This window comes from Nicotiana tabacum, chromosome 1 (genome assembly GCF_000715075.1).
Source record: "Nicotiana tabacum cultivar K326 chromosome 1, ASM71507v2, whole genome shotgun sequence".
NCBI lineage: Eukaryota > Viridiplantae > Streptophyta > Magnoliopsida > Solanales > Solanaceae > Nicotiana > Nicotiana tabacum.
In genome coordinates, this window is record NC_134080.1 from 47,205,676 (window position 1) to 47,225,077 (window position 19,402).

The following is a 19,402-nucleotide window of genomic DNA, read 5'->3' on the forward strand; positions in this document are numbered from 1 at the left end:
GGAAAGGCATTCTTATTGACTGATTGAGCTTGGCTTGAGGCAAGTGACTTGTCTAACCTTGTGTGGGGGGAAATCCATTTAGGATTTGGTACTGTTGTAATAATTTATGATATGTGAGTGCCGTTTACGCGAGGTGACGAGTGCGTACACGGGCTAAATATTGAAAATCATGTCTTTGCTAAGTAGTATCTTGTTTATACCTTAAATTAGTTACTCCAGCATATGTAGTCATCATGTTTAGCCTAATATCGCATGTCTATGTGTCTAAATTCTTACTTGAAATTTGTGCAACATACTTAGCTGAATTCTTGGTTTTACTTGATTTTGTATTTAGTCTCTAACTATAGGATTCCTTGTTGTGAATTCGTTGTTCCATCGGTTACGAGTCATGTACTAACTTTTGGGACTATGAGGCAGTATCTTGGGAGCTCCCCTATTGGATATTTACTTTTGGGACTACGAGGCGGTACCTCGGGAGCTCCCCTGTTGCATATTTATTTTTGCGACTATGAGGTGATACTTTGGGAGTTCCCCTATTATATATTTACTTTTGGGACTACGAGGCGGTACCTCAGGAGCTCCCCTGTTGTTTACCCTTATGTGTTGTATTGTTACCTTTCTGTAATTTCTCATTGTTAAATTTCATTATATTATTTTATTCTCTACCTTGTTTCTTATTATTTTCAGTAGGGCCTTGACCTGACTTGACCTTGTCATTACTCTACCAAGGTTAGGCTTGGCACTTACTGGGTACTGTTGTGGTGCACTCATACTATGCTTCTGCACATCATTTTGTGAAGACCTAGATACATCCTACCAGCCCGATATCCGTAGAATGTGTGTTCCTGCTTGGAGACTTCAAGGTAAATCTGCCAGCGTTCGCAGACCTCGGAGTCCCCCTCTATCCTTTTATGTTGTTCTTTGTTAATTTTTCTTAGATGCTGATGTATAGAGACAATTAGTACATTCCGTAGAGCTTGTGACTTGTGATTACCAGATTTTGGGAGTTTTATACTCGAAGTTGTGCATTTTACTTGTACATGTCGAGTGGTAGTTTCAGTTATATATATTTGTCTGTTGAAGTTTAATCGTTATTTCAGTTATTATTTTCAGTTATTTCGCTATTGTTAGGCTTACCTAGTCTTAGAGACTTGGTGTCGTCATGACATATTACGGAGGAAAATTCGGATCGTGTGTAATACCCTATATTTTATAAGGAGTGAATTGGTCATTAGCAAAATAGTAGTAATAATAATAATAATAATAAACTAGCTATAAAAAAGAGAGTAAGAATTGAAAACAAAGGGCCAAAGCCAATTAACATATCTTGCCAAAGTTTTAAGGGTTTAAAAAGCAAAGCTTTCTGCTGGAACGTGAAAGCTTCAAACGGAAAATAAAAAAAAATCAAACAAAAGCGAGCAGAAGTAGAAGAGATAAAAGAGAAAAGAAGGAGGAAGAAGTGGGTGCAATGCGTTGGAGCCATGACTATATTTGTTGAGGAATCTTAAGCACTAATTGTCTTTTACGGGTATTACTTGAACTTCTTCTTCTGGTAGATTTTAATTTCGATTCTCTTGATTGGAAGATTCTACAGAGTAATAGAAATTACACTAGTTCATTCACGCAATTGAGAATTTTCTTCCCAAAGGATCAATAGAACTTTATGAAATTTGGAGTAATAAATTTTATGAATAGGTTGGAGTTGATAAATTAGTAATTACTCATATGTAGGTAAATATAAATCCAGAAATTAAGACCCAAACATGAACCCCGATGATTGGGTATTCCAAAATAGCTATGAATTAGCCTAAATAAGGAAATTAACATGAGATCGATATTATGTAATTATAGATTGATTGGAGGAATCTGTACGAGTTGCTTGAGGTGAAGCAGTTGGTATTTCGGCACAAGTACTGTGAGTAGTAATCTTACCGCAATTTTTGTTTTTCATAACTTGCATGATTTACACATGATTTTTAATATGAATATGTTACCGATTATTTTGAGTTGCATGTGGGACAAGTCTTTTACTCGATATGATACCGAAATAGTTATTTGAGATGATTACCATTGTTTTAAATATTCTTGTTGTCACTAGATATGTTCTACCGTTACTTGAATTTACTGTTATCGAAATGAAATTACATGATTTGATAAGAACCGAAATGCCCTGTATTATTTTAAAATATTTTCCTATGAGTATATACGGATGCAGAGACAAGTATAAATGGGAGTAGACTTTGAAGGATCCCGTAGCTGACGACGGGTTCGTTAGACCTGGTGCACCTTGTATTTACCGATTACAGAGTACAGTTACAGCCCTCGCCAGTGGGAAGGTAGAACTAACATACCGTTACTGATTTCCCTCGAGTAGGGACTACCGTTATATTTGACTTCTTGCGAAGAAGTCCACAGTTATATCGATTACATGATCCGTTCATTGAAACCTCCCAAAATGTGAATATTGATATTATACAGCGATTACCGAGCTTAGTACTAAATTATTAATTGTATTATCTACAAGAAGAACATGATGAGACTGAAAATTATTTATTGTTTCTGAAGGGGCATTTTGTGTTGTTTTCTGTTTGATATACTAGCATGTTTTCTGACTTGTCCCCAATAAAAATGGTTATGGTTAAGTTTTATTACTCACTGAGCTAGCGACTCATTCCCCGCTAATTTTTTTACAGAGGCAGCAGTTGACGCGGGCGAGGATTTCGTTAATTAAAGTGCACAGGTTGATAGTTCTTGGTGAGCCTCGCACTTGTTCGCGTGGACGGAGATTTTATTTATTGTTATGGTCTTTTCTTTGAAATCTTAGAGTCGCTCCATAGTCATTATTTTAGTGTCATGAGTATTCTTTTGTTATTATAGTCGTATGTTGAGTATCGTTCTCATTTATCAAAGTTAGAGATAAATTCGTATTTCTAGTGGTTAGTTGGTGGTTTAGTTATGGTGGAGACTTGTTTGGGTTAGCTGACAAGTTGTCAATTATTTGGTATGGTATTAGGATGTTTGGCTGTAGATTTGAGATAGGAAATTTTCTTGGGATAGTCCAAAAATAGGGGAAACTCTGCCCGATTTTCTGTAATACCGATGAGGCTTACTTGGGGGCACTTGCTCCTAAGCGCCGGTCACGATCCTAAATTAGGTCATGACAAAGTTAGTATCAGAGCTTAGGCTTTAAGTCTCGAGTCATGGAGCAATGTTTAGCAGAGTCTTGTTCATGGGTATGTAGGCACCCATACTTATGATCTCGAGGCTACTGAACATCTGGAATGTTTTCCCTTCTTTCATTCTTTGATCATGCGTTGAGATAACTTGAGATTGACCTTGAAATATTTCTTTCACAGATGGCTAGGACATGCACACCCTCATCTGCTAGACGTGGTGCTACCTGGGGTGGCGGTCAAGTTGGGGTTCATCAAACTAGAAGACAGACTGCTCCTCAACCTGAAGTTGGAAAAATGGGTCAACCCCAAGCTGCTATGCTAGATCAAGTGCAATGGCAGGGAGTTCAGGACGATCCACCACTACTGCCAACTATTGTACCTACTGTTGCCTTACCTACAGACGCATTAGCAAGGTTATTGAATGTGTTAGAGGAATTGGTGCCTGCTCAGGGTGGAAGTTCAGCTCCTCAGGCCACTTTACAGACACAAGCACCTGCACAGACTCAGACTTTCGGAAATATGGAAGTATCCCTACAAGAGTTTCTGAAATTGAAATCACCAAAATTCACAAGTTCCGATAATTTAGCAGATCTTCAAAGTTTCTTGGATGGGACACTTAAGGCATAACGTGATCTTGGATGTTCTAGTGAGAGAGTTGTAGAGCTCGCAGCATACAAACTAGAGGATATGTCCAACACATGGTATGAAACTGTATTGCTAGGAAGGCCAGCAGGAGCAACACCACTGACATAGGACGAGTTCACTAAGTTGTTCAAGAATCATTTTCTTCCAGACAACCTGATACAAAAATATGCCAGAGACTTTGAGAGATTGGTTCAGACTCCAAATATGGATGTGTCAACATATAACACTAAGTTTTGTAAGCTGGCTATATATGCTCCTTACTTAGTGCCTACCGAAGAAGCTCGAATTTAGAGGTTTGTTGACGGATTAGTTGGACGTCTATACACTACAGTAGTACGACATATGAAGACTTTATCCTACTCTGATGTAGTCGACCTTGCTAGAAAGATTGAAAACAAGGGACGTGATGAGCGTGCAACTAGTGATTTACGTAAGAAGGCCAAGATAGGAGGGGCTTTCAGTGGCAATTTTAGTGAAAATAGAAGAGCAAGAAATCAAGGACAACAACAACAACAAAAATAGGGTTCTCAAACAGGGACACACATGTCTTCACAGTCCACATACATACCACATTACAGACAAGGTAATAGGGGACCATCATCTTTTGGACATCGTAATTTTGGGTAGATATATGCCACTACTCTAGTCTGCCAGACCTGTGGTAGATCACATTTGGGCCAATGTCATGTTCTAACTAGAGAGTGCTTTCGGTGTGGCCAGCTAGGACATTACTTGAGGGATTGCCCTCAACCTCCGAGAAATTTCAACTAGGCTTCTATTCAGTCAGCTTCACCAACTCAGTCTACTCGTAATACTTCATGTGCTACAGGTACAGGAAATAGAGGTCGAGGTGCTGGAGACTGTGCTACTGTGAATCAAGGACAAGGCAATGCTGGTAGAGGTCAGGCAAGAGTATTTGCATTTATTAGACAGGATGCTCAGGCCTCGAATGTAGTGGTTACAGGTATTCTTTCTGTCTGTTCATTTGATGCACTTGCATTGATTGATCCGTGATCTACTCACTCCTATGTATCCTCGTACTTTGCTTTGAGATTTAGTAGACAACCTGAGCTATTGAATGATCCTTTTCTAGTTGCTACTCCTGTTGGAGAGTCTCTATTAGCTGAATACGTGTATCGTGCTTGTCAGATATGGGTTGAGGGTAGAGATACTCTAGCTGATCTTATTGTACATGATATGATTGACTTCGACATGATGATGGGAATGGATTGGTTATATTCTTGCTATACTATAATCGATTGTCATGCCAAGATAGTTAAGTTTGAGATACCAAATGAACCCAGTTTTATTCTAAGAGGGAGTCAGGTTCTAGAGACTTGCAAAATTGTGCCTTTGAAAGCTCAACGACTTCTAAAGAAAGGTTGTTTGGGTCTCTTAGCTATTGTAAATGACACAAGAAAGGAAAAAGTTAGTATAGAAAATGTACCAGTAGTGAGAGAATTTTCTGACATATTTCTCGAGGATTTACTAGGATTGCCTCCAGTACGAGAAATAGACTTTGGTATTGATTTGCTACCTAACACACATCCCATATCAATGCCCCTATATCGAATGGCACCAGCAGAGTTGAGGGAGCTAAAGTAACAATTACAAGACTTATTAGATAAGGGTTTTATTAGACCTCGTGTATCACCATGGGGTGCACCAGTACTGTTCGTAAAAAAGAAAGACGGATCCCTGAGAATGTGCATTGACTACAGGCAGTTGAACAAGATTACAATACGCAATAAGTATCATTTTCCTCATATAGCATGTTTGATCAGTTACAAGGAGCTTCCCACTTTTCAAAGATTGACCTCTGTTCTGGTTATCATCAGCTTAGAATCAAAGATGAAGATATTTCTAAGACTATTTTCAGACGTCGATACGAGCACTATGAGTTCCTTGTGATGCCTTTCGGACTGAGTAATGCTCCAGATGCATTCATAGATTTAATGAATAGGGTGTTCAAATCGTTTCTAGATAAATTTGTAATAGTATTTATTGATGATATCCTGATATATTCTTGTAGCCATGGAGAACATGAGAATCATCTCAGGACTGTATTGCAGACATTGCGAGAACATCGGCTTTATGCTAAGTTCTCAAAGTGTGAATTTTGGCTAGACTTAGTATCATTTCTGGGGCATGTTGTTTCCAAAGATGGAATTATGGTAGATCCTAAGAAGACAAAATCTGTGCAGAAATGGCCCAGCCTACTTCTCCTACAGAGATTCGCAGCTTTTTAGGCTTAGCAAGCTATTACAGGCGATTTGTGTAGGACTTCTCCAAAATAGCAGCGCCGATGACCAAGCTAACATAGAGAAATGCAAAGTTTCAGTGGATGGAGGAATGTGAGTAGAGCTTTCAAAAACCCAAAACATGTTTGACAACTGCACCAATATTAGCTTTACCATCAGGTTCTAGAGGATTTACAGTATTCTGTAATGCCTCAAGGGTGGGATTAGGATGTGTCCTCATGCAAAATGGCCGTGTTATAGCTTATGCTTTGAGACAATTGAAAAAGCACGAGCAAAACTATCCTACACATGATTTGGAGATGGTTGCAGTGGTATTTGCTCTAAAAATTTGGAGACATTATCTATATAGCAAAACTTGTGAGATTTATACTGACCATAAAGGTCTTAAGTATATCTTTCAGCAGAGAGATCTAAATCTTCGGCAGCATCATTGAATGGAACTACTCAAAGACTATGATTATTCTGTTTTGTATCATCCTGTAAAAGCCAATGTGGTGGCTGATGCATTGAGCAGAAAATCTATGGGGAGTTTGGCACATATAGCCCCTGCAAAGAGACTTTTAAAAAAGATATTCAAAGACTAGAAGATACAGGTATCAGATGTATTAGTACTTGAGACAACATTATTGGTGGAGGAGAATGAAGAACTACATAGTAGAGTATGTAGCTCAGTGCCTAAATTGCCAGCAGGTGAAGTATGAGCATTAGAGTATATAGCTCAGTGCCTAAATTTCCAGCAGGTGAAGTATGTGTGCCCAATATAGATAGTTTGCATGAGTTGATTCTCTAGGAGGCTTAGAGTTCGCGGTACTCCATTTACCCGGGTGCCGTGAAGATGTATTAGGACTTGAGGCAACATTACTGGTAGAGAAGAATGAAGAACTGCATAGTAGAGTATGTAGCTCAATGCCTAAATTGCTAGCAGGTGAAGTATGAGCATCAGCGGCCAGGTGGATTGTTGTAGAAGCTAGAGATTCCGGAGTGCAAATGGGAGCGTATCACTATGGATTTTGTTGTTGGGCTTCCACATACTCAGAGGAAGTTCGATGTAGTTTGGGTGATTATGGATAGGTTGACCAAGTCGGCTCATTTCATTCCAGTGATTACTACTTATTCTTTCGGGCAGCTGGCTCGAGTTTATATTTGCAAGATTGTCAGGCTTCATGGTGTGTCGGTATCCATCATCTCTAATCGGGGTACGCAGTTTACATCGCGAATCTGGAGGGGCATACAACATGAGTTAGGTACTTGGATTGAGTTGAGCACAACATTTCGCCCTCAAACAGACAGGCAGTCCGAGTGCACTATTCAGATATTGAAAGGTATGCTCTGTGCATATGTGATGGAGTTTGGGGGTTCTTGGGATCAGTTCTTGCCACTTGACGAGTTTTCCAACAACAATAGTTATCATACGAGCATTCAGATGGCCTCGTATGAGGCTTTGTATGGTAGACAGTATCGGACTCCAGTGGGTTGGTTCGAGCCAGGCGAGGCTAGACTATTGGGCACAGACTTAGTTCAGGTTTCTTGGAAAAAGGTTAAGGTGATTCAGGATCGACTTCGTACAGCCCAATCCAGACAGAAGAGTTATGCGGATCAGAAGGTTCGCGATGTTGCATTCATGGTTGGGGAACGGGTCTTGCTATGGGTTTCGCCCATGAAGGGTGTTATGAGGTTCGAGAGGAAGGGCAAGTTGAGCCCTATCTTTTGAGATCCTTGAGATGGTTGTAGAGGAGGCTTACAGAATTGCACTACCACCTAGTCTAGCTGTAGTTCATCCATTGTTCTACATTTCTATGCTCTGAAAGTACCACGGCAATACGTCTCATGTGTTAGATTTTAGCTCAGTCTAGTTGGACAAGGATTTGTCTTCTGTTGAGGAGCTGATGGCCATTTTGGACCGGCAGGTTCAAAAGTTGAGGTCAAAGAACATTACTTCAATAAAGGTTCATTAGAGAGGTAAGCCAGTCGAGGAGGCGACCTAGGAGACCGAGCATGATATGTGCATCCATTATCCTCATCTTTTCACCGCTTCAGGTACATCTCTATGCTCGTTCGAGGATGAAAAATTATTTTAAGAGGGGGAGGATGTAACGACCCGGTCAGTCATTTTGAGAGTATTATCCCTGATCCCCTATTTACTGCTTTTTGTGTTTCATTTTATTCTTATGTGACTTGCCGGGGTTCTTAGTGTCGGGTTCGGGAGAGTTTCGGAGTGGAATGGCACACATAGTCTCTAAGTATAAAGTTTGAGTTGTAAGAGTTGGCCATAGTTTGACTTTTGTGAAGACGACTCTGTAATGGAGTTTTGTCGGTTCCAATAGCTCCGTATGGTGATTTTTGTCTTAAGAGCGCGCTCAGATGTTGATTTGGAGGTCTGTAGGCCTGTAATGTCAAATGTGACTTGTGTGCAAAATTTGAGGTCAATCGCACTTGATTTGATAGGTTTCGGTGTTTTCTGTAGAAGTTGGAATTTTCTTAGTTTCAATAGGCTTGAATTGAGGTGCAATTCGTGTTTTTAACATTGTTTGATGTGATTTGAAGGCTCGACTAAATCCGTGTGATATTTTAGGACTTGTTGATAGGTTTGGTTGAGGTCCTGAGGGCCTCGGCCTCGGGTGGATTTTGGATGGTTAACGAATTGGAATTTGGACTTTAATGATGGCTGAAGCTTCAGAAGATCTGGTGTATGGTTTCCATATACGTGTTCGCGATGGTGCTCCCTCATTCGCGTAGATGAGTTAAGTGTTGCTGGGATTTTTGCCTTCGCATTTGCGATGAGGGTCCCGCATTTGCGAAACTATGGAGTCTGAGGTCTACGTGTTCGTGTGAGGGAATTCACATTCGCGTAGAGGATCGATCAGTTGGGGCCTCAGGGTTTTAGCCTACGCATTGGCGAGTGAAGCTCTGTGTTCGAGAAGGCCAGGGGCAATGTTCACAGCGTTCGCGAGCGGTCCTGCGCGTTCACGTAAGAGGTTATTTTGGACATTTTCTTTTTGTGATTCGCGAACGCGAGGAAACTTCTTCATTTGCGAAGAAGGAAATACCTTGGTAGATTTAAATGTTCAAAATCGAGGGTTTATATCATTTTTCGCCATTTGGACTTGAGAGCTCGGATTCTGGTGATTCTTGGAGAGATTTTCAGGTGGGTGTTTTGGGTAAGTTATTATTACCTAGTTTTGGTTAATTTCCATGAATATGCCTTTGATTTCATCATTAAATTAGTGATTTGGGGTGGAAAATTGGGAGAAATTGAGAAAAAGTTTTTAGACCAAATTTTGATATTTTGATCAAGATTTTGGTATCGGATTTGAGTAATTTTGGCATGGTTGAACTCGCGATTGAACCAGGGTGTTCGTATTTTGTGACTTTACTCGATTTCGAGACATGGGCCGTGTCAACCTTTTGGGGCGATTTTCTAATTTCTAGTTAAAGTCTTGATTTCATTAATTAGATTAGTTTCTTATAGTTATATTTATAGTATGAAATTGCTTTTGGCTAGATTTGGGTCATTCGGAGTTAGAAAGTCGAGGAAAAGGCATTCTTATTGACTAGTTGAGCTTGGCTTGAGGTAAGTGACTTGTCTAACCTTGTGTGGGGGAAATCCCTTTAGGATTTGGTACTGTTATAATAATTTGTGATATGTTAGTGCCGTGTACGCGAGGTGACAAGTGCGTACACAGGCTAAATGCTAAAAATCCGATCTTTGCTAAATAGTATCCTGTTTATATCTTAAATGAGTTACTCCAGCAGGTGTAGTCATCATGTTTAACCTAATATCGCATGTCTATGTAATTCTTACTTGAAATCTATGCAACATGCTTAGTTAAATTCATGTTTTTCCTTGATTTTGTATTTAGTGTTTAACTGTAGGATTCCTTGTTGAGAATTCGTTGTTCCATCAGTTATGAGTTGTGTACTTACTTTTGGGACTACGAGGCGATACCTCGGGAGATCCCCTGTTATATATTTACTTTTAAGACTACGAGGCGGTACCTCGGGAGCTCCCCCGTTGCATATTTACTTTTGGGACTACGAGGAGGTACCTCAGGAGCTCCCCCGCTGCATATTTACTTTTGGGACTACGAGGCGGTACCTAAGGTATTCTAGTAGGGCCTTGACCTGACCTCGTCACGACTCTACCGAGGTTAGGCTTGGCACTTACTGGGTAGCATTGTGGTGTACTCATACTACGCTTCTCCACATATTTTGTGTGCAGACCCAGGTACATCCTATTAGCCCCGATATCAGTAGAGTGCGTGCTCCTGCTTGGAGACTTCAAGGTATATCTGCCAGCGTCCGCAGATCTCGGAGTCCCTCTCTATCCTTTTATGTTGTTCTTCGTTAATTTTTCTTAGATGCTGATGTATAGAAACAGTTAGTACATTCCTTAAAGTTTGTGACTTGTGATTACTGGATTTTAAGAGTGTTATACTCGAAGTTGTGGATTTTACTTGTACATGTCGAGTGGCTATTTTCAGTTATATATATATATATATATATATTCTGTTGAAGTTTAGTTGTTATTTTAGTTATTATTTTCAGTTATTCTGTAATTGTTAGGCTTATCTAGGCTTAGAGACTAGGTTCCATCACTATATCTTACGAAGGAAATTTCGAGTTGTGACAGATTACCTCTTTGTCAAATCTTAAAATTTTGAGGATTTGAGTTCTTGAAGTATCCTTGAGATTTTCTTCAAAATCTATGAATTTCATGATGTTGGTGGGTTAATAGATGTAATAAATAAATCAAATCTACCAAAGAGGGTATTAATTTCTTACCTCAACATAGTATTAATGCTGTAGAGCTTCACATCTCTCCAAGTCTCCAAGTAATTATTCCAAATAATAAAACTATCAAATGACGCGTGTCGGGGTAGACGCTTTGCGTGTGAGGCAGCGTCCACACCTGAAGAGTTTCTCCCTTTGCATGTCTAGTTGGACGCTATGTCTAAATTTCACTACCTATCGCTGGACGTCCAAATATTTTGGACGCGAAGAAGGACACGAAGCATCAGGGACGGCGACAATCCCTTAAGCATGAAATTCACTATGCTCCTTTCATATCCATTTCCACTTTAATATTTTTAAGCATGTGCATTCATTTTCATCTAACAACTTCATCATTAATATTCCTAATCTCAGTTAACTCCCTCGTCTCCTTGTCCTCCTTAGTTTCTTGGTTCGCCATCTTGCAAACTTTATAATCTTTTTCGTTCCAATCATTCCAAACACCTAATTGATTAATGATCAGATCTAAATAATTCCTAGATAATAATAATTCTCTTTGTAACATAAACTTGTTATAAATATATTATATTATGAATATTCATTTAGTACACCGTTGTAAATAAGTTTCCTGAAGAAGCTTATCCATATGGGACTTCGCCGTAAATATATTTATCTATTTAGTACTCTATTGGAAATAAGCCTCCTGAAAAAGCTTATCTCTTCGGTACCCGGTTATGGATAAACATTGCCCCCGGTAGAAGATTATCCATACCGGGTATAATAAGTTTATCCTTTCGATACTCCGTTATGGATAAATATTACCTCCGATAGAAGATTATCCATATCGGGTACAATGAGCTTATCCTTTCAGTACTCCGTTATGGATAAATATTACCCCCAGTAGAAGATTATCTATACCTGGTACAATGAACTTATCCTTTCAGTACTCCGTTATGGATAAACATTACTCTCTGTAGAAGATTATCCATATCTGGTATAGTAGCAGCTTACATAGTAGCTTGCTTTCTTCTACAAATAGAAGAGATTTCAGTTCATTATGTACATCAGTTTGAATTCGAATAATATATCAGTTTCTCTCTATACTTGTCTTTACTTTACAGTCTTTATTTTATAACAAAAATATTTTTCTAAGAGTTATAATGGTCTTTATAGTTACCATTAATCGAATACTCAATCTTTGATAAAATAATTATTCCCGAGCATTCCAACAACTTCCACTCAAATAGTCCCATGTAGGTTGGGTTTAACTAAATTACATACTTAAGCTTAAAATTAACCCGAATTAATTATGAAAATTTACGGGACTTTACAGGATGATTAAGATCACCTAAAAGAAATCGGTTCTACCTCAATGATTGGTTAGATAATTTGTAAATTTTTAAATAACCAGATTAGTTATTGTTAAGTCTCGTACTTTATTAGTCTACTCTTGTGTCATGTGCTAAAATGTCTCACTGATGTCTAATGATATTACCTTTACTTTCTTGGAAAAAATCAATCTTACACAAGAGAACTTCCAGTGAAGAACCTATTTCATCGAGCTAATAAGGTATGTATTCGTATAATGTGAAATAATGCATATGGAACATGATCTGGAAAGAGTCACACTTTACTCCAATCTCTTTTTTAAACCAATCAGTTATAAACAGAACAGTTTAACCAAGAGACCCACGCGTCATAATTGCCAAGATTTTTGGGGAACAGTCCAACATCTCTTCAAACTTACACTCCCAAGATGAAAAGACTTCTAACCTCCAAAGCTGCCGTTATACACTCCATCTTTTCCCTCTTTAAATAGATTTGACTTTACCTCTTCTTCAAACCAATTCCTTGAAACATCAAAACACCAAAAACCCTAACTCTCTCAAACTCTCTCAACCATCCAAACCGATCAAATGACAAACATATCTAAAAACCCCAAGAATTCTAAGAATCCTTCTTCACCACCTAAAGAGCCTTCACCCACACCTTTAATCATCCAAACTCCCAAAAAAATCATGTCAAGATGCTTTCACGCATAACAATGACAAGTAGAGAACATGCGAAGAAGCTAAATGAGAAATTGAGGCTATCCAGGCAGAAGAATCCCAAAATTCTGATGAGTCCTTCAAGTTTGCAATTGAGGGGGAAGAACTAGTTCATTTGAAACTAAACAGGTAACTTCTGGGTTGATAACTTCTGAAGATGCTTCTAAAATTACTGAAAATATTGAAAATAGGTTTTTGCTGGTTGGTTCGATTATTGGTGTAGAAATTTTTGGGTGTGAAAAATTTAGTTGTAAAAATAAAAAATGAAAAAAAAAGTGAGAGTGTTGAAGTAAATATGAGGGGAAAGGGAAAAAACGAGTGGTTGGATCTTGTTCACTCACTCTTGTTGGTTTGAATGAAGAAATATGGGCAATGGTATAATGGAGTGAGAATAGTGCTGATGAGGAAGAGAGTATTGGAAGAGAAGGAGGTAGTAGTAGTAGAAGGGCTAGTTACGTTGGGGAAAAGATTCCAAGAACATTTTTCATCTAGAAAGGAACCCCCTCCATGATATGTTGCAAAAAGTGTCAGATAGTTACAATCCTAAGAAAAAGAAAAGTGTTGGAGTGGAACTCCCTAGAAAGGCTATGGGTGGTAAAATGAAAAAGGTTGTCACTTCTATCACTATAGAGACGCATCCCATAAGAGGAAGAATTACAAGGAGCCAGAAGAAGCAGAATGAGGGCAATTGAGATTGAAGAGATAGACCTGGTCCTTCATGATGGGGATGAGACAGAGGAATTGGAGGTTGTCACTCCCAATGCAAAGAAAAGAAATACCTCTAAGAAGAAGTCTCTAGAAAATTCTGCCGAGGCAAAAGACTCTGTGTTGTCCAAATGAACTAGGTTGACAAAAAAATCAAAGATAGTTCAAGTAGTGGAGGAAAAAAGTGAAGAAGAGGGGACATATGAAGAAAATGATGAGCTGTTGAAGTTCTAGAAAAGCATCATTTTGAAGGGAAGGCTCCTCAATGATTTGGAGGAAGAATGGATGGTACTGCTGCTTGAAAAATTGGAGTTACAAGGTTGGAAGGACATGGTCCTTCAGTTGGAAAGAAGGTTGTCCAGGGCTGAGGTTATAGAATTCTTTGCCAACTGTAAGATTGATAATGGAAGAGTCAACAGTGAGGCGAAAAGAGTGACAATGAACTTTTATAACAAAGACTACTTTGGGGTCGACACTTTGATTGATTGTGACTCCCAAGTCCAAACTGCGCGCAATAAACCTGGTTCGTCCAAAAGGGTACCTAAGAATATAAAGGTTAGAGTATAGGAGCAGGAAAGTAGGGCTAAGGAGGCTGAAATAGAAAGGCTGAAGACACGGTTAGCTGAAGTGGAAGCTGAGAGAGACTCTCTCAAGTTTGAGTTTGCAAAGGAGAAAGAGAAGAATAAGGGCATTATTCACGATATGTTGAAACTGCTTCAAGCCAAGAACCAAGAACCTGGTCCTTCTAAGTCCTAAATCCTTCCTAGACCAGTTTGTAACCAGTAACCCAAGTGGGATTCCTTTGTTTGTTTGCTCATGGTTCTATGTCTTTATTTCTTCTTATGTTTATGGTAGGATTCTATCAAGCAATAAAATTTACTATTTTTTCTCTAATTGTTTGTTGACATTTTTTAGATGGCTAATATCCATAGATCGAAAAAGAGAAAAATAAATCCATAATTGCATTTAAAGTAGCTCATTGGCCATGAGTGATATCTGTTAAAATCTAGTTACTTGGTTAAATTATGCAATTTTTCGATAATGCCAAAGGGGGAAGACAAGGTGTGCTATTTATTTGGATTGTGATTTTATAATCTAATAAACCTGGTCCTTGATGATTTGTGACTTTAAAATAAAAAGTGTTTTGATATTGTGTTTGATGTTGAACTGAGTTGAAACAGGTTCCATGCTTCTGGAAAACACAAATTTTGTCATCATCAAAATAGGAAAATTTGTTGACTTGAGCGATTTTGTTTTTGATGATTGACAAAGGAACACATGCATGAACCAGTTCCATGGATACTATACACAGGTTACAATAATACTTAAGCAAAAGGCATACACGTACAAGGAATAAGTATAAGTGGTTATTTTTGATAATCCCTAAACGAAAAGATTGCATATTTGATAAGGGGAAGGACTCCTTACTTAAAGAGAACTCTATCCGAGATAAGAAAAGAGTTATAAGTTGAAGATAACTAGAACTCTTCCACTAAGGAAGATTAAAGCATCAGGTTTCTAGTTAATCCTAATCCTACTAACTCTATAAATATTAGTGTTGTTATCTTTTACTTGTGACGCACACACACTGAAGTTAAGAAAAAATTGAGAGCAAAATAGTAAGGCATTTTGTGAGCAATTCCTGTGAGTTTCAAGAGTGCGAACCTAAAGCTACATGAACCAGATTAAAGAACCATTTTCATATGTCTTACTTTTATTCTAGTTCAGTTGTACTAGGAGCTTTTGAGTTGTAACTTTTAGCTTTTCTTAGAAGTATCTGTACTAGGCACTTGAGTTGTATTGTTCAAGTTAGAGTTAACTTGAAACAATCGCAACAGTCTATGGCTGGTTGCTACAAGGGTTAGAGTTAATCCTTAGGTTTGCAAGAGTTTGCAAACTTTGTTGTTTGATTCAGAGTTGTCGTGAAGTATTGGGGAAAATCATACTGAAAAGTAGGTCGTGATTTGTTTTACCTTTTGAGCCGAGTATTTTCCACATAAAAATAGTTGTGTTCTTTACTTTCTGCATTACTTATTCCACAATATTAGATTAAGGAACACATAAAAAAATACATGTCCTTCTATAATCCAGTGCACGTGAAAATTGGACACCACATAAATCACATCGTCCCTCCTCTCTCGTGTTGTATTGAGGTATAAAACATCAATCATTTTGAACTATCTCCATCCCATGGAATTAAAAGTCCTACATGCCAGAATTATAAATCATTTGATTCCAATTTTTGATTAAGTTGTCTGAAATTTACATATCAACCTTGCAAGAGGACATTTATTTCCATGTTGTTTGAGTCCCACTTTTTTACGGGGTAGGGTACAAACAACCAATCTTAGGGATGCTATTTAGAAATTAACCAGTACTTATTTTGTCTTAAAATTTTAAACTAAAAATCTCAACTTCAGGATAATTTAGGACATTTTATCCTGACAAATTTGAACTGGAAAACTGAATTCGGGACGCACTGGTTAATTCCTAAATAGCAGCCCTTTAGAGTGGCTACATGGTGTCATTTCTACCTTTTTTATTAGTCCTTTAAATAATAAAATGATTTTCACCAGTCTATTAACAAAATAAGCTAATCTAAATTAGTACAAAATGTAGTGGATGCAATTCTTGATAAGGTAATACATGGACAATCAATGAGGGCTGTAACGACCCGACCGACCGTTTTGAGAATTTATGTCCCAATCCCCTATTAGCTGCTTTTCCCATGTCCTTTTTTGCTTTTGTGATTTGCCGGGATGGTTCATCTAGAATTTCAGAGTATTTTGGGACACTTAATCCCTAAATGAGAGCTTAAGTTTTAGAATTTAGATCGTAGTCAGAACAGTGAGAAGACAACTCCGGAATGGAATTCCGTCGATTCCTAGCTTTGTTGGGTAATTTTGGGCTTGGTGGAGTGTCTGAATTGTGTTTTGGAGGTTCGTAGCTTATTTAGGTTGGAAATGGCCAAAGTTGAATTTTTGGAGTTTCAGGCCGATAGTGGAATTTTGATATCGGGGTCGGAATCTGATTCTGGAAGTTGGAGTAGGTCTGTAATGTTGGATATGACTTGTGTGCAAAATTTGGGGTTAATCGTACATGGTTTGGTTGGTTTTGGCATCGGTTGTAGAATTTTGAAATTTCAAGTTCATTAAGTTTGGATTGGAGGGTGATTCGTGGTTTTAGCTGTGACGACCCGGCCAGTCGTCTCATTATTTACCGCTCCGTTCCCCCATTTATACTTCGTTATCCGTGTTTTGTGGTATCGGGTTGGTCAGATCGAATCCGAAATAATTTTGGTAAGGTTTGAGACACTTAGTCTCTTTTAAGGAAGTTTAAGTTGGAAAAGCCAACCGGATGTTGACTTATATGTTAGAGGGCTCAGATGTGAGTTCCAATGGTTCGGTTAGCTTCGAGAGGTGATTTATGACTTAGGAGCGTGACGAGAATGGGTTTTGGAGGTTCCAAGTAGATTTAGGTTTGAATTGGTGATGTTGAGATTTTGGCGATTTCCGGTTGATAGGCGAGATTTTGATATAAGGGTCGAAATGGAATTTTGAGAGTTCCAGTAGCTTCATTGTATCATTTGGGATGTGTGTCTAAAATATTTAGGTCATTCGGACGTGGTTTGGTTGGGTTTTTGAACAAAAGCGTATTTCGGAAGATTTTAGAAACTTAGGCTTGAATCTGATGTGTTTTGGGTGATGTGATGTTGTTTGAGGTGATTTGATAATTGGAACAAGTTTGAATGAGGTTTTAGGATATGTTTGTGCCTTTAGTTGAGGTCCTGGGGGCCTCGGGTGAGTTTCGGGTGATCAATCGGATCATTTTGGACTTTAGGAAATTGCAGAAAAATCTGTTCAGCTGTTGCAGGGATTTTACCCTTCGCGTTCACGAGTGGAGCCTCACGTTCACGAAGAGGCATTTAAGGAAGGCAAGGATTAAGCCTTCGCGTTCGCGAGAAGGGCTTCGCATTCGCGAAGGACTGGGAAGTGGTGCATCGTATTCGCGAGAAGGTCTTCGCGATTGCGTAGAGGAATTTGGGTCAGATGAGTTTGAAGTCAAGTGTTCATCGTGTTCGCGATGGGTAAGGTAGAGGAAGAATCGCATTCGCGATGGTCATGTCGCGTTCGCATAGAGGAAAAGTTGGTCAAAGTGAGTTTGTGCTTCACGAACGCGAGGGTTTGACCGCGTTCGCGAAGAAGGAAATTAAGGCCTGGGCAGAATGTTTTTAACTTGTCTTGTCCACGATTTTGGGGCTCATTTCCTCCATAGTTGGACATTTTAGGAGATCTTTGAAGGAGATTGAAGAGGGATTCAAGGGGAATAGTTGGAAGGTAAGATTTTCGGACTTAAAACTCGATTATTATGTGAATTCTACCTAGAAAATCATGGAAACTTAAGGTAAAAATGGAAGAACTAGGGCTTGGAATTTTGGACTTATGATTGGGGATTTGGAGGACCATTTGGGATCAGATTTGAGAACTTTTGATATGTATGAACTCGTGGGGAGATAAGGAATCTATTGATGTGAAATTTTTTGAATTCCGAGATGTGGGCCCAGCGGTCGGGTTTTGGTAATTTCGGGATTTGTTCCCTTTATTGATTGTTTTCGCTTGGGCTTTGTTCCCTTAGCATATTTTGACATCCTCGTTCTGATTTTGGATAGATTCGACATACATGGAGGCCGATTCAAGGAGCAAAGACGTCGCAAGCTAGAGATTTAGCTGGTTCGAGGTGAGTAATAATTGTAAATGATGTCCTGAGGATTTGAAACCCCAGATTGCACATCGTAGTGCTATATTGAGGTGAGACACACGCTTGATGACGAGCGTGGGGTCGTGTACTATTGGAGATTGTGACTTGGTCCATCCCGGTTGATGATTTTACTGCGTATTTGACTTAATCTTATTTACTATCATCACGATTTGGGCTGAATGCCATATTTGGGCTTCGTTCCAACTATTTGAATCCTTCGGGGATTTTTATTACAAATTCCTCACTGCTTTGATTCATTACTTGAACTCAGTCATGTTATTTTCCACTGTTTTACTACTCAGCCATGTTTACTCAGTTTTAAGACTTAAATGATATTTTAAATGATGTTTGGGCTGAGAAATACTGTTTTACTATTGCCTGAGGGGCTTGTGAGTATTTTTTACTGAGTAAGGCCGAGTGCCTAGTTGTGAGGAAACACTGATACTAATTTGAGGCCGAGGGCCTGAGATATGTTCGCCACGAGGTGGCTTGATTGATATGAGGCCGAGGGCCTAGATTTGATGCCACGAGATGGCTTATTATTGCGCTTGGGCCGTAAGGTCCCCCTCCAGGAGTCTGCACACCCCAGTGAGCGCGGGTACCCATTGTGATGTGAGGTTGAGCCTGAGGGCCAAACTTTTATTTGTTTAGTTTACATTAATTACCTGTCAATTACTTGTTTACTTGTTGAAAGAGGATTTTATATTGTTTAACTGCTTTAACAAGTGAATTGGGTTTAGTTGGCTAGCCTTGTCTTCACGAGAGGCGCCATCACGACCGGGTTCGGGTTTAGGGTCGTGACATTAGCGTTGTTTGATGTGATTTAAGGCTTAACTAAGTTCGTATGATATTTTAGGATTGGTTGGTATGTTTGGTTGAGGTCCCAGGTGCCTCGGGTGAGTTCAGATGCTTAATGATTTTGGTTTGGAACTTAGGCATTGCTGAAGATTTATTGCACTTGATATAATTGCACCTGCAGATGGCGCAGCGCTGCATATGCGGAATTTGGCTTGGGCATCAGGAACTGCAAGTGCGGCTGGGGGACCGCATATGTGGCCCCAGTCCAGTTAAGTGACTT